The 16,124-nt window shown below is 46.8% G+C and overlaps 1 protein-coding gene across 4 annotated transcripts in view; it reads right to left on the bottom strand.

The window, feature by feature from the left end:
* Window positions 1–16,124, bottom strand: part of P4HA2 (prolyl 4-hydroxylase subunit alpha 2) — a 634,411-nt gene that overhangs the window by 351,518 nt on the left and 266,769 nt on the right. The window contains exon 3 of one of the 4 annotated variants that reach the window (XM_068277451.1): window positions 15,300–15,412. The exons of the other annotated variants lie outside the window; for them this stretch is intronic. The gene's annotated coding sequence lies outside the window, so the exon portion shown is untranslated. The remainder of the gene's footprint in view (window positions 1–15,299; window positions 15,413–16,124) is intronic. 4 annotated transcript variants of the gene reach the window in all.

The following is a 16,124-nucleotide window of genomic DNA, read 5'->3' as shown; positions in this document are numbered from 1 at the left end:
CATGAGAATACAGTAAAAAGTGAACACTTAATCTCCACAGCTTTCTGAACAGATGTAGAGCAGATACAGAGTTGGCTGTTCCAAGCAATAATGCTAAGCTGTAAAACTGGTAGATGATATGTACACAATACATCATTTAGCTGTAGGGATGTAGCAATTAGCAGCAAAATCCTCCCCTGTAATATCCCTGTATAATAAAACACTCTAATATCTCATTTCCTTGTTAAATGGATTTTCTAAAACAAACACCAGCAATTCTCATAGCAGAACAGAGACAATTTTCTATAAGTATCCTCAGGGCGCATTTGTTTTTTAAATACATTTAAGATGACTAGACTAGCAAGAAGCAGCCATTTTGTTTTCATTGTTTTAATATTTGTGATTGGACTTTATACTCAGTGAAGTGCTGCAGAAGATGTTGGTGCTTTATGAATAATACAAATAATAATAAAATCATATCTACACAAATTTACTCATACCTGTAAGGGGTGTGGGTATTTTACACATGATAAGGGATGTACCAGAGTGTGCAAAAAGATTGACATTTCAAGTATCGTGTATAAGGGTGCCCATACATTACTCTGTATTGTGGGTCAATCGATTTTTTGATCAATTTCCAGCACAAATTCTTGTTCAGGAAAGCTGGAAATCTTGATCAGGTGCGCTGTGGTAATGGTGTTGTATATCATAACAGCCGAATCCCCCCAGTATATAGGTGTTCCCCACCGCATGCACATCTGTAGTGTTGAAGGCTCACATGCCTGCCATCTGTACCACATGGCACCAAGCGTATGGCGCTATGTCTCTGTGACCCCGGACACCAGAGTAGACCAGGATTCATGGCAGCAACGTGACGCCTCTATATTGCACACGGGGGTCACATATACACTTGGGGGCGACAGCAGGATGATTTTCAATAGATTTCATGCTAAAATCTATTGAAAATTGCTGTAGTAGTCAATAGAAACCTCTGTTTAGATATAATAACAGAGGGCTCTATCTATCGGTTGATCTGGCCATACATCGAGTAGAGTATGCTAATTACCACAGAGAGAGAACATGTGTGCATCAACCAAGTGAACCTGACAAATCTGGCTTTGCAAATTTGGCCTATTGGCTAATCACGAGACATTGCTCATGCAAATAAGCATTTGCTTTCGCATGCCTAAATATGCAGGGTCAAAAACCAAAAACCGCAAAACAATCGCCCTGCGGGAATTAGTTCATGCTATATAGCACTATCCAGGGGCGCCACGAGGAGGCTTCCCATTGCCCCCATACAACCGGGGGGCCGCGGGGGTCCCAGGCACTCTCACCGCCTGGAACCCACACAGTGGCACCCCGGAGGTGGAGGCTGGGGGGTGCAGGCGGTCTCCCCAGCGTGGCCAGCGCCGGGAAGAACCGCCCGCACACACCTCCCAAGATTAAAAACAGGCACTTACCTTAACGTCCATTGCGTTCTGTTATATGCGCATAACCTGGGCACGACACATAAGGGGCGGACAGGCGCAAATAGCCTGCTCCAGGGCTCTCACCTCCCAAAACAAGCCACTCACTACCTGTCCTCAGAAAAAAGAAATGCAATGCTAATTACCACAGAGAGAGAACATGTGTGCATCAACCAAGTGAACCTGACAAATCTGGCTTTGCAAATTTGGCCTATTGGCTAATCACGAGACATTGCTCATGCAAATAAGCATTTGCTTTCGCATGCCTAAATATGCAGGGTCAAAAACCAAAAACCGCAAAACAATCGCCCTGCGGGAATTAGTTCTTCATATATAGCACTACCCAGGGGCGCCACGAGGAGGCTTCCCATTGCCTTCATACAACCGGGGGGCCGCGGGGGTCCCAGGCACTCTCACCGCCTGGAACCCACACAGTGGCACCCCGGAGGTGGAGGCTGGGGGGTGCAGGCGGTCTCCCCAGCGTGGCCAGCGCCGGGAAGAACCGCCCGCACACTCCTCCCAAGATTAAAAACAGGCACTTACCTTAACGTCCATTGCATTCTGCTATATGCGCATAACCTGGGCGCGACACATAAGGGGCGGACAGGCGCAAATAGCCTGCTCCAGGGCTCTCACCTCCCAAAACAAGCCACTCACTACCTGTCCTCAGAAAAAAGAAATGCAATGCTAATTACCACAGAGAGAGAACATGTGTGCATTAACCAAGTGAACCTGACAAATCTGGCTTTGCAAATTTGGCCTATTGGCTAATCACGAGACATTGCTCATGCAAATAAGCATTTGCTTTCGCATGCCTAAATATGCAGGGTCAAAAACCAAAAACCGCAAAAGAATCGCCCTGCGGGAATTAGTTCATGCTATATAGCACTATCCAGGGGCGCCACGAGGAGGTTTCCCATTGCCCCCATACAACCGGGGGGCCGCGGGGGTCCCAGGCACTCTCACCGCCTGGAACCCACACAGTGGCACCCTGGAGGTGGAGGCTGGGGGGTGCAGGCGGTCTCCCCAGCGTGGCCAGCGCCGGGAAGAACCGCCCGCACATACCTCCCAAGATTAAAAACAGGCACTTACCTTAATGTCCATTGCGTTCTGCTATATGCGCATAACCTGGGCGCGACACATAAGGGGCGGAAAGGCGCAAATAGCCTGCTCCAGGGCTCTCACCTCCCAAAACAAGCCACTCACTACCTGTCCTCAGAAAAAAGAAATGCAATGCTAATTACCACAGAGAGAGAACATGTGTGCATCAACCAAGTGAACCTGACAAATCTGGCTTTGCAAATTTGGCCTATTGGCTAATCACGAGACATTGCTCATGCAAATAAGCATTTGCTTTCGCATGCCTAAATATGCAGGGTCAAAAACCAAAAACCGCAAAAGAATCGCCCTGCGGGAATTAGTTCATGCTATATAGCACTATCCAGGGGCGCCACGAGGAGGCTTCCCATTGCCCCCATACAACCGGGGGGCCGCGGGGGTCCCAGGCACTCTCACCGCCTGGAACCCACACAGTGGCACCCCGGAGGTGGAGGCTGGGGGGTGCAGGCGGTCTCCCCAGCGTGGCCAGCGCCGGGAAGAACCGCCCGCACACACCTCCCAAGATTAAAAACAGGCACTTACCTTAACGTCCATTGCGTTCTGCTATATGCGCATAACCTGGGCACGACACATAAGGGGCGGACAGGCGTAAATAGCCTGCTCCAGGGCTCTCACCTCCCAAAACAAGCCACTCACTACCTGTCCTCAGAAAAAAGAAATGCAATGCTAATTACCACAGAGAGAGAACATGTGTGCATCAACCAAGTGAACCTGACAAATCTGGCTTTGCAAATTTGGCCTATTGGCTAATCACCAGACATTGCTCATGCAAATAAGCATTTGCTTTCGCATGCCTAAATATGCAGGGTCAAAAACCAAAAACCGCAAAACAATCGCCCTGCGGGAATTAGTTCATGCTATATAGCACTATCCAGGGGCGCCACGAGGAGGCTTCCCATTGCTCCCATACAACCAGGGGGCCGCGGGGGTCCCAGGCACTCTCACCGCCTGGAACCCACACAGTGGCACCCCGGAGGTGGAGGCTGGGGGGTGCAGGCGGTCTCCCCAGCATGGCCAGCGCCGGGAAGAACCGCCCGCACACACCTCCCAAGATAAAAAAACAGGCACTTACCTTAACGTCCATTGCGTTCTGCTATATGCGCATAACCTGGGCGCGACACATAAGGGGCGGACAGGCGCAAATAGCCTGCTCCAGGGCTCTCACCTCCCAAAACAAGCCACTCACTACCTGTCCTCAGAAAAAAGAAATGCAATGCTAATTACCACAGAGAGAGAACATGTGTGCATCAACCAAGTGAACCTGACAAATCTGGCTTTGCAAATTTGGCCTATTGGCTAATCACGAGACATTGCTCATGCAAATAAGCATTTACTTTCGCATGCCTAAATATGCAGGGTCAAAAACCAAAAACCGCAAAACAACTGGGGGCAATGGGAAGCCTCCTCGTGGCGCCCCTGGATAGTGCTATATAGCATGAACTAATTCCCGCAGGGCGATTGTTTTGCGGTTTTTGACCCTGCATATTTAGGCATGCGAAAGCAAATGCTTATTTGCATGAGCAATGTCTCGTGATTAGCCAATAGGCCAAATTTGCAAAGCCAGATTTGTCAGGTTCACTTGGTTGATGCACACATGTTCTCTCTCTGTGGTAATTATCGAGTAGAGTATGCCCAGTTTAAGTGACAAGCAAGTCCCTAAACTGAGAATCTCTGCATTTGAATGTGAATTTTTTGGGGACATCCCATATAATTTAGTCTTTCATCAAACAAAGAACAATGGAAAGTTTACCGTAACCCTATGTAATTTGTTTTGTTTCTACTGTATAGTGTTGAGTGGAAAGCTAAAGGCAAACCTGTGAAGTTTAAAAAAGAGAACTTTAGAAGAGAGAAGTCTCTGGATCCAGACGCTTCCCCAGTCTCTCTCCACCTCGCTGTTCCATCGATGGGACCCCCAAAGCTTGCGGCTGCACTCTCATATCGGAATAAGCGCGGCTGCACTGCGCTTGCACATTAGCATGGACCCACTCAGGCTTCAGGGGGGGGAAAAACAGCCCAATCTGGTCCGTGTTACTGTGCAGGTGTGAGCCATTGACGAGGGCTTGTCGCTAGTTTTCCAGAGGACACAGCGCTGGAAAAGCCTGTTTGAGGAGGACGGGGAAGCCTCTGGACTGTTTAGAGGCTTACCTCTATTGAGGTGAGCAGGGCCGGGCCGAGGCATAGGCTGGAGAGGCTCCAGCCTCAGGGCGTAGTGTAAGAGGGGGCGCAGAATTCATTCAGCTCTCATTCCTAATTGTGTTTGAAGCAGAAAGAAATAATAAAAGGGGATACATGGCAGTGACTGCAAGCCAGTTAAATAGATATTAAGGTGTCGGGGAGGTCGTGGGCCCTGTGGCGCCTCTTAGTCTAATAGCGATCAGTGTGTGACGGCCGGGGTGGCAGGGATGGAGGGGCGCACTTTGGGATCTCAGCCTTGGGTGCTGTAGGACCTTGTCCCAGCTCTGGAGGGGAGTACCAATTTTGAGCACTTTTTTCCTACTAGTACACTTTAAAAGCTAGCTTTAATCTTTATAGTACCTTTAGCTAAAGAGGTCTCAAAGGAGTGGCTTACGAGTAAGGTACCAAAACTACTTTTTAATGTTATTTTTCTTCGATTTCAGAAATCACCAGTAAGGTGTAGCAACTGGCACTACTATGTAAGTTATAACAAGGTATGTATGGTCTTGTTGCTTTATTACAGTGGTGTGAAAAACTATTTGCCCCCTTCCTGATTTCTTATTCTTTTGCAAGTTTGTCACACTTAAATGTTTCTGCTCATCAAAAACCGTTAACTATTAGTCAAAGATAACATAATTGAACACAAAATGCAGTTTTAAATGATGGTTTTTATTATTTAGTGCAGGGTTGCCAACCCAATTTCTCATTTTTCCTGGACAAAATGGTCAAAAAATCTGGACAGCCCAAATTTTGGACGGACAGGGGGCGGAGTCAGTAGCGGGCTTTTTAGGGAACTTCTTGTGAATTTCGGGAGAAAAGAAACATACTGTAGCTGGAGCAGGTGATTACTGCATACGGCTCATGTGAAACAGCCCACCTGAACCGAGAAGGCTTGTTTCCCGATAAAAGAAACATGATGTCCGTACTATATAAATACATAATAATAATATGGTAGGGCATTAGACTATGACAGGATTAGATTATGAGCTCCTCTGAGGACAGTCAGTGACAGGACTATGTACTCTGTAATGTGCTGCAGGAGATATCAGTGCTATATAAATACATAATAATAATATGGTGGGACATTACACTATGACTATGGTAGGATTAGATTGTGTGCTCCTCTGAGGACAGTCAGTGACATGACTATGTACTCTGTAATGTGCTGCAGAAGATGGCAGATCCTCTGGTCCCCTGCAGCACCTCACTTTTAGTTCCGGCACTCAGCAAGTTAATAGTCACTGACTGCACCTGTGCGACCCTGTCTGGCTGCACAGGCCCAGTGGCCCATTTACCCGCTGGAACCAAAAGTGGGGCGCTGCAGGGGACCAGAGGATCTGTTTGTGACCGTGCGGACTGAGTCGGACACAGAGCGGCTGGAGGGAGGGGGCCAGTAAAAGCCCCAGATAAGTTACTCTTGCTTTTTTTAGGTTCCCTTTCAAGCAGACCTGAACTCAGAACTTCCTCTCTGCTCTAAAAGATAAGCAGCAGCATAATAACCTTTAAAGAAAAAACATTTCTTTGTTACAGCTGATACAGATCCTGCAATACATCTGCAGTGTATCTACTTCCTGCTTTATTGGAAGCAAACATATTGTTAACATACTGTGGTTTCAAATGAGCTTATCTGCCATGGCAGTCAGGTGACATAGGGAGAGATCAAATTACAACTTGTGGACAGCATAGTGGCGTAGTGGTTGCAGCGCTGGGTCCCTGGTTCCATTCCCAGCCATGGCAGAGTTTGTATTATCTCAGTGTGACTGCGTGGGTTTCCTCCAGACACTCTGGTTTTCTTCTACACCCCAAAAACATACAGATAACTAAAAATTGGCTTCCCCTAAAATTGGCCTATTGTATTGACATACACGATGGAGGACACATACCTACAGTTGGGATTAGAGTGTGAGCTCCTCTGAGGACGGTTAAGTGACATGACTATGTACTCTTTACAGTGCTGCAGAAGATGTCACGCTACAGCAATACTAAATAATCATAAATAGACACAAATGAAGAGGAATTACAGGCTAAATTCTCTAAATACATACAGGGTGCATTACTAAATACTTCCCTTCTGCCCTGTTCAGGTCACACAAACACTTTCAGGAATGTAAGAACTACGTTGCCCTCCTCACCTTACAGTGCAGTAAGCTGAAGCTGTCCCTTCCCTCTGCATCGCCTGCTGTCTGAATACAGGCATGATGCATGAATGAACTTTGTGACCTGGTGGCCAGTGGTCACAATCAGCCAGCTGTCAGACCGGAGCGAGCCCTAATGAAACATGAGATGAGGGAAAGCTATTACAGAGCCTGCTGCCATGGAGTTCAGCGAGCCTGGGACTGTCTTTTCCTTACTTGTTAGCTGGGATGGCATGTGCTCGGTCGGCTGCTGCTGATCTGCTCCTGCTCGGCTCTGCTGCGTGGCTCGGCGGCTGTGTCTGTGTGCCTGAGTGCTGTCTCTATGCTGCGACCTCAGCTCCGACCTGGCTGCCGCCCGTGTGACACTCCTCTCGCTGCTCTGCTCAGAGTGGGCTGGGCCGGCTCCCTGCATCTCTTATTGGGCAGCGAGTCACCAGCTCCAAAAAGAGGTTAGCTGATTGGAGGGGACACCCGGGCAGGAGAGGGCAGCTGAGGGGAGACTGAGGATTGGCATAATTTATGCACTTTTGGACGGACGACTGCCCAGGAAATACGGGCAGTACGGACAACTCTATTTTAAGAGCTTCTGTACGGACAGTCCGTCTTTTGACGGACGCTTGGCAACCCTGATTTAGTGAGAAAACAAAATCCAAATCTACATGGCCCTGTGTGAAAAAGTGATTGCCCCCCTTGTTAAAAAATAACTTAACTGTGGTTAATCAAACCTGAGTTAAATTTCTGTAGTCACCCTCAGGCCTGATTACTGCCACACCTGTTTCAATCAAGAAATCACTTAAATAGGAGATATCTGACACAGAGAAGTAGACCAAAAGCACCTCGAACGCTAGACATCATGCCAAGATCCAAAGAAATTCAGGAACAAATGAGAACAAAAGTACTGTAATTGAGATCTATCAGTCTGGTAAAGGTTATAAAGCCATTTCTAAAGCTTTGGGACTCCAGCGAACCACAGTGAGAGCATGGGCGTAGGGCCCGAGGTCGCAGCAGTCGCACGTGCGACTGGGCCCGGCTCCTGAAGCCTTGATGGGGGGCCCGGGCGGTCGTTTCCCCCCCTTCTATGCATGTGTGCTGAGGTGACGGCTAAGCAGTGCAGGCAGCCACTCTTTTTTAACTTACTGTTCGCCACACTGTTGTTTCTCCCTCCGCTCTAGCCCGGCCCCTCTTAATGGTAATAAGGAAGACGTCAGGAGTGCACACGCTGACTTGACGTCTCTCTGCAATGCGTGGCTCGGCGGGAAACAGCTGAGAGGGAGAGGAGAGAGAGGAGCTGACAGGAGATCCTGTCCTGAGGAGACCAGGAGACTGGAGATGTGTGCAGCAGCCAGCTGCAGGTCCAACGCTCTTATCTCCCCTTTATAGGATTGATTGATCTCTGGACACTTCTTCCTGAGACAAATAACGGAGGCTGCTGGTGATGGATGAGAGCAAGGTCAAGCTGTGACTTCCAGGATTCAGGACAGGACAGGAGACTGAGTGGAGGTGAGATTCAGCCTGTGTGGGTGATGGCTTCTCAAAGTCAGGCAAGTGTCTGGATGTGTGGGAAGGGGAGAGCTGGCCTAGCATAAGTTTATGTGTAGCCTGGGAGGGGGAGATGGACATCTCTGTGTGCAGAGGGATTTAGTTGTGGGGGACAGGTGAGAGATCTAGGATCTGGCTATGGGGATGAGATAAACTTTACCTGTAGTGGTAAGGGTTGGTGCTAGTAAGGATGAGAATTGGCTGTAGCTAGATGTAGTTGGAGGGAGATATTGTGTCACTGACACTGAATTGTGTAATCCGCTGGCATTTGTTTATGAGTATTGGAAAAATTAGCAGTTTATCTTTTAAGAAGTTTATAACCTATGGGGAGTTTTATTTATTGTTCTTCAGTGAATTTGGGAGCACTTTCAAAGTTTTGAGCATATATTGTCTCTTAAAGAAAACCTGTAATGAATGACTTAAAAAAAAGTTTCACTAACCTGGGGCTTCTGTCAGCTCTCTGCAGCTGCCCTGTGCCCGCGCTGTCATGGAACGATATTGCAGTCCCCCACCACAGTTTAACTTTTGCCGACTTGCAAGTCGACATTACCTGCACAGCCCTGACCAGGTGCATCCTCGTTTGCGCTCCTGTCACGGGAGCATCCTGTGAAAACCTTGTACTGCAGCTGCTCAGAACGATCCCGAGTCCCGGTGACAGGAGCGTGAACAAGGACGCGCACGGCCAAGGTCCCACAGTGGCCAGCTACAGGCTCAGTCGAAACTGAGCAGCAGCGGGGAACTGGAGGATCGTATGGTAACGGCGTGGGCACAGGAGGTCTGCAGGGGCTGAAAGAAGCCCCATGGAAGTGAAACTTTTCTTTCTTTTTTTTATTGAAAAGCAATTACCGGTTTCCTTTAAAATGTACCAGAAACAAGCAATTAAAAAAGATTTATACATACATGGGACTTCCTCCAGCCCCATGGGCACGGATCACTCCCACGCCGCCGTCCTCAGTCTTCTTCAGCTCTGGTTTGGGGTCCTGTTAGTTCAGCCAGACTACGCAATAGGAAGTGCGCTCTTTATGCATCTCTTTAGCACTGCAGGAATCAGCTGAACAGGAGAAGACTGAGGATAGCGTTGTGGGAACGATCCGTGCCCATGGGGCTGCAGGAAGGCCCAGGGAAGGCCCAATTACTTGTCTCTGGTTTCCTTAAAGTTGCATTGGACCTGTACTTTGGGTTTCTTGGGCTGCTAGAGTTATAATGTATTTATATAGCTCTGACCTCTTTTGCAGCTCGTTAAAGAGTACATAGTCATGTCATTGACTGTCCTTAGAGGGGCTCAGGATCTAATCTTATCATAGTCTAATGTCGTACCATATTATGTATTTATATAGCACTGACATCTTCTGCAGCACTTTACAGAGTACATAGTCATGTCACTGACTGTCCCCACAATCTAATCCAACCATAATTATTGTCTAATGCCCAACCATATTATTATTATGTGTTTATATAGCACTGACATCTTCTGCAGTGGGTGTGGGCGTGGGTGGAGCCAAATTTACATGAACTTAGCAATGTTGGGACATTAGACTAGGGCTATGGTAAGAATTAGAATGTGAGCGTCAGTGACATGACTATGTACTCTGCAAAGTGTGGTCCATTGCCACGACCACTTTTTGCGTGCCGCAAGTTTCACTTGTCTTTTATTGCCGCCCCCCAGGAAAAAATTTTGCGGACACCCACGGCAGTCATGTCACTCACTGTCTCCAGACTCCTCCTCCCCAATCTCCTTTGTTGCTTTTTGCAGACGGCAGCAGCTGCTTCAGTGTGATTGTGACTATCGGTCACAATCACACTCCTCTCCAGGTCTCCTGCACAGCTGCCTTAGTGAGTCTCATCATGATGTCACACACTCCTGTCCTCCCGCACCGCCCCCCTCTAGGCTCCAGTTGGCCCTTCACTGATCTTTGGCTGGCCTGGCTCCTCCCATCTTCCTCGAGTGAGCTGAGGAAACATCCAGAGTAAGTGTATGGAAGACGTGCTTGCCGCCCACTACGTTGCTTGCAATTCCTTTAAGTTCAAAGGCTGGCTGATGGGGTAAAGTATTTGCTTCTTCTTTGCTTCGAGGTGGGGGGAGGGAAGTGGGTGACAGAGTGTGTGTAACTGTGTACAGTGTGAGTATGTATGTATCAGAGTGTGTGTGCCAGTATGTGTATCTGCATGGAAGAGTGTGTATCCAAAGTGTGTGTGCGTGTGTGTGTGTGTATGTTTGCCAGAGTGTGTGTGTGTCCCAGTGTGTGTATCCACAATGTGTGTGTGTTTGTGTGTATGTTTGCCAGAGTGAATGTGTGCCAGAGTGTGTATCCATAGTGTGTGTATTTGTCTGCCAGAGTGTGTGTGTGTGTGTATGTGCATCAGTGTGTGTGTGTGATTTTAAAGGCATGCTTTCTGGGGAAGGGGGGGATGTTGTTGCGGGAGAGGGTATTGCCTATCCCAGGGGCTCCTTGGAAGAAGCGTCCTTAGGGAGCAGGGGGGTAGGCCATAAGAGGAACACTTTATGGGGGTGGCCTGGGGGTGTGGCCTATGCTAAGGGGCAGGGTTTAGGGGTGGGGGGCCCGGTTCTAAAGTCCGCATCGGGGCCCAGAGGTTTGTAGCTATGCCACTGAGTGAGAGCCATTATCCACAAATGGCAAAAACATGGAACAGTGATGAACCTTCCCAGGAGTGGCCAGCCGACCAAAATTACCCCAAGAGCGCAGAGAAAACTCATCCAAGAGGCCACAAAAGAATACAGGACAACATCTAAAGAACTGCAGGCCTCACTTGCCTCAATTAAGGTCATTGTTCACAAATCCACCATAAGAAAGAGACTGAGCAAAACGGCCTGCATGGCAGATATCTAAGGCACAAACCACTTTTAAGCAAAAAGAACATTAAGGCTCGTCTCAATTTTGCTAAAAAAACATATCAATGATTGCCGAAACTTTTGGGAAAATACCTTGTGGACCGACGAGACAAAAGTTGAACTTTTTGGAAGGTGCGTGTCCCGTTACATCTGGCGTAGAAGTAACACAGCATTTCAGCAAAAGAACATCATACCAACAGTAAAATATGGCGGTGGTAGTGTGATGGTCTGGGGTTGTTTTGCTGCTTCAGGACCTGGAAGGCTTGCTGTGATAGTTGGAACCATGAATTCTACTGCCTACCAAAAAATCCTGAAGGAGAATGTCCGGCCATCTGTTCGTCAACTCAAGCTGAAGCGATCTTGGGTGATGCAGCAGGACAATGACCCAAAACACGCCAGCAAATCCATCTCTGAATGGCTGAAGAAAAAAAAAATAAAGACTTTGGAGTGGCCTAGTCAAAGTCCTGACCTGAATCCTATTGAGATGTTGTGGCATGACCTTAAAAAGGTGGTTTGTGCTAGAAAACCCTCAAATAAAGCTGAATTACAACAATTCTGCAAAGATGAGTGAGCCAAAATTCCTCCAGAGCGCTGTAAAAGACTCGTTGCAAGTTATCGCAAACGCTTGATTGCAGTTATTGCTGCTAAGGGTGGCCCAACCAGTTATTAGGTTCAGGGGGCAATTTCTTTTTCACACAGGGCCATGTAGGTTTTGAGTTTTTTTTCTCACTAAATAATAAAAAACCATCATTTAAAACTGCATTTTGTGTTAAATTATTTTATCTTTGACTAATAGTTAACGGTTTTTGATGAGCAGAAACATTTAAGTGTGACAAACATCCAAAAGAATAAGAAATCAGGAAGGGAGCAAATAGTTTTTCACACCACTGTATATATTTATCAACATAACATATCTCCTAGATTGGAGGCCAGATTGGGCAGGGCCCTCCCATCCTTCTGTGTCATACTAATATATATATATACCATACCAAAGTATGGTTTTGCTTTATATATAAAAGAGAATAATAAACCATTTTAGTGTGACACTGTGCTTTATAGCACAGTGATAATGTAGCAAGTGATACTTTTCTGTAATAACAGTACCTCTGTCAATGTGCTGTTATTATGTAATATATCACATGGATTTTGATAAAGTGGCATTATTCTGCCATTCATATCATAAGAGATCTAAAAATAAGACACTGTTCTTTACTTATAACATGGTACCTTTCCAGATGAAATAATAGATTAGATTATGGGTGCATTCACACTATATCCAGTGCAGGGGCGTAACTAGGCCCCACCAGGCCCCCCTGCAGAATTTCAGAGCGCCCCCCCTCCCTGGGGCCTGCTTGTGGCCGTTTTGTGGGGGCTGGAGGGGTGGCAGCATGAGGGGAAAGCTTTGGCCACAGTCGGTGGGGAGAGGGGAAGTCCCCCCCCCTCCCTCACCTCGGGGCTCTCCCCTCTGCGCTCCCCTCCAGCTAGTTAGTGTGGGCAGCGGGCAGATACATACCTTCTTCCATGCGTTCCACCGCATACTCCTCGCTCTAGCGGCTGACGTCACATCCGGAAGTGACGTCACTTCCGGAAGTGACGTCAGCCGCTAGTGCGAGGATTATGCGGTGGAACGCACGGAAGGTATGTATCTGCCCGCCACTGTCCGCTGCCCACACTGTAACTAGCTGGAGGAACTAGCTGGAGGGGAGCGCAGAGGGGAGATCCCCAAGGTGAGGGAGAGGGGGGGAACTTCCCCTCTCCCCGCCGACTGTGGCCAAGGCTTTCCCCTCATGCTGCCACCCCTCCAGCCCCTACAAAACGGCCCCGAGCGGGCCCCAGGGGGGGCCCGGGACCCCCCGCGGGAGCAGGGGCTGCAGGGCCTATTGTTACACCAGTGATCCAGTGCACTTCAGAATAATTCTGCTTGTCAAATCGCTGCCCATTCAGTTCTATGGGTCTGTTCACATGAATGGCAGTAGTGGTATATATTTGCATGGCTTAAGACTTGATACATGAGAAAAGGACTTGGGTTCCTAAAGCATTGGGCTACAATTTCCATAGGGTACAACCTATACACTAAAGATGACTTGCACTGAAATAGAAGGGGTCTGTTACCGGAGTGTTTTTTTAACCATGTATATGCAGACAGAGGCGCCAAAAGAATAACATTTACTAAAAACATTAAAATAAGAGGAGGCATAGGTGGACTTACCTCCCCCACGCATACACACAAAGAGACTGCTGTATATATTCAAAACAACAAGGATTTATTTGTACTCCACATTGTATAGGCATCTCTTGCTTCACCAGGCACATAAAAATGGAGCATGTACTCATACAGGTCTGGTGCAAAGCTCAGCGCCTCTGTCATCTTTGTGTTTTTTTTAACCACTTTGAGGGGAATAGAGAATTAGAAAAAAGGGGGCAGTTAACAAAGAGGGGAAATACCACTAGAGGAGAAAGAAATGGTAAAACATGGCTCAAAATATTATGAGGGTCAGTGGGTGACATGAATAATGCAGAATAACTCTCTAAAGCCCTGTAACAGAAGTCAGCACAATATAGACGGGTGATAGTAATACAAGTAAATATAAAGTAATGATTATTATCCAGGGAAGGGTTGCAAACTTTTCCCACCTAAAAGAAGACAATTTTGAAAAAAATGTGTCCAGGTCTGCTGGATCACCAGGGGCTCATTTCCACTTGGGGTGATTTGCATTGTTTTTTCGCATGAAAAATTGGAACGGGAATTTGCACTCGTGAAAAACATTTAGTGCTGACAGTATTTCTTTTCGGACAATGCATTCAAATCCCTAACGGGTTTGAATGCATGCTCGCATCAGCACAAGCACCAACATCCATCTTGGAGAAAGATGCTGGTTACCAGTGTTAGATCAGTGTTCTATTCTCCATCTTTAGTAAATCATCCTCATACGCTCCTATTGATATGCTCTTCACTCAATGCAATATTAATTATGTTCTTCCCTCTAGTCACAGGATATTCTATACTCCATTTAAAGTGAACCTGAAGTGAGTTTCCTGGTTAGTAATGTACCTACTGTATATAGAGGGAAGGCTCTGGATACCATCGAGTCTTACCAATCCTTGGTCTGTCCCGTTGTTCCAGCACCATCCCCTGTTGTAGTTATTCAACCTGCTTAGTCAAATACCATTAGGCACTTCTTTGGCAAGTTTCAGAAGTACTCACATCCCTGAGTAGTTCTGAAGATGCGCGCATCCATACTGTAAACACGAGAGTCTGTGCTCGCAACTGCATTGTACAGATGTCCCCATTTATGGAAGCACTCTGGGGTTCAAGTACTTCTAAAGGCTGCCCAAGGACTACTGAAGATACAGACATCTAGGAATTTTATCGAGGGACAGCACTGGAACGATGTGACAGACTGAGGATCAGTAAGGTTCTATGGTATCCAGAGCCTTCTCTCTAAATAGGTATTTATCTAACCTGAAATCAGTTTTCTCACTTCAGCTTTGCTTTTAAACAAATACACACTATCATAAGTTGTACAATTTAAGCATTATAACGCTTGGGAATATTATGGACAAGATTTCAATTTAACCGGAGGCCAAGGTCAAAACGAATTTAGGACTGCTAACAGTGATCTCTAAATTGCATATAAGAACAGAGGTAGACATGACATATTGAAGCAATTTGGAATGCTTTTGCAACTTCCCTTCATAACTCTAAAGAATAACTTTGGTTTTGTTTCTGTAAGTGGTGCTCACATATGTGCAAATTATGCCCAATGGGACCTCTTGCTTGTGAAGACTGATGACACAGCAACAATTTCCAGTAACCTTTTGTGAGTTGAGTGCCTGTAAAACCACCGACTACTGTATTTTAGCTTTCTTCAGCCCAATAACCTTGGAAGTCACATCACAAAAATAATTTAAGTGAGGAAAATATGCACACGCACACTTAGTGTTCCTATTCATATTCCTCATAAATAAATAATATTTCACCGCCGCTATACTCAATGAGACAAGTAAACATTATTATAATTTATGAATTACCCCTAGATCCTCAGATCATACAGGCAGCTCCTTCAGAGAAACAGTCATAAGCACCATGTAGAAACTCCAGCAGACAAAATGTGGCTACAGAAGTAAGCAATGGACACTCAATGCTGTAGATAAAATGGAGAATGGAAAGTGATTATCAGTTACGGTTAGGTATAGATTAGATAGGTTAGAGTTAGAGAATAGGGTAGACAGAGTTTAGCTGTAGTTAGGGTTACAGTATCAGTTTTAGGCACAGGAAATGGGTTAATGTTAATGGTGAGGTTAAAGTTTAGCAACAAGGAGGGGTTAAAGCAAATTTGTAGCGAATTAAAAAAAAAGTCAGATACTTACCTGTGAAGAGGGAAGGCTCTGGATCTCACACAAAAGGCATGCCAAAAGTCCATCTCAGGGGCCAAATGCAGCACACTGAGCCTTTTCTGGTGGCTGCCAAAGCTCTCAACAGTTGTTAATTCCATGGGGCCTGCAGTCCATAGCTGCAATGTGGCATGTAGGGGGCCACCCTGTGTCGTCGTTCTGCCACCCCCTTTGCTTGCCTGTAGATTACACCCCTGTCAAAGAGCTATCCCTGAGCTTGACACTGTTCCAGTGTCTGCATTCCAGTATTGTCACTGCTTCAAATTTACCATTGGGAGGCTTTGGAAGTACTCTTGGCCACGAGAGCTTCCTAACACAGAAGGCTTTATACTGCACATGCGCAGGTGTGCACTCGTACGTGCTTACGCCTGCACAGTACAGAGCCACACACCTTCAAGAAGCACTAGTGCTTCTGAATTCTTCCACATGTCGATGAAGTACCAGGAAAGGGGATGACAGCGC

Source organism: Hyperolius riggenbachi, chromosome 3 (genome assembly GCF_040937935.1).
Source record: "Hyperolius riggenbachi isolate aHypRig1 chromosome 3, aHypRig1.pri, whole genome shotgun sequence".
Taxonomy (NCBI): Eukaryota; Metazoa; Chordata; class Amphibia; order Anura; family Hyperoliidae; genus Hyperolius; species Hyperolius riggenbachi.
This window is presented reverse-complemented; position numbering and strand designations above follow the sequence as displayed.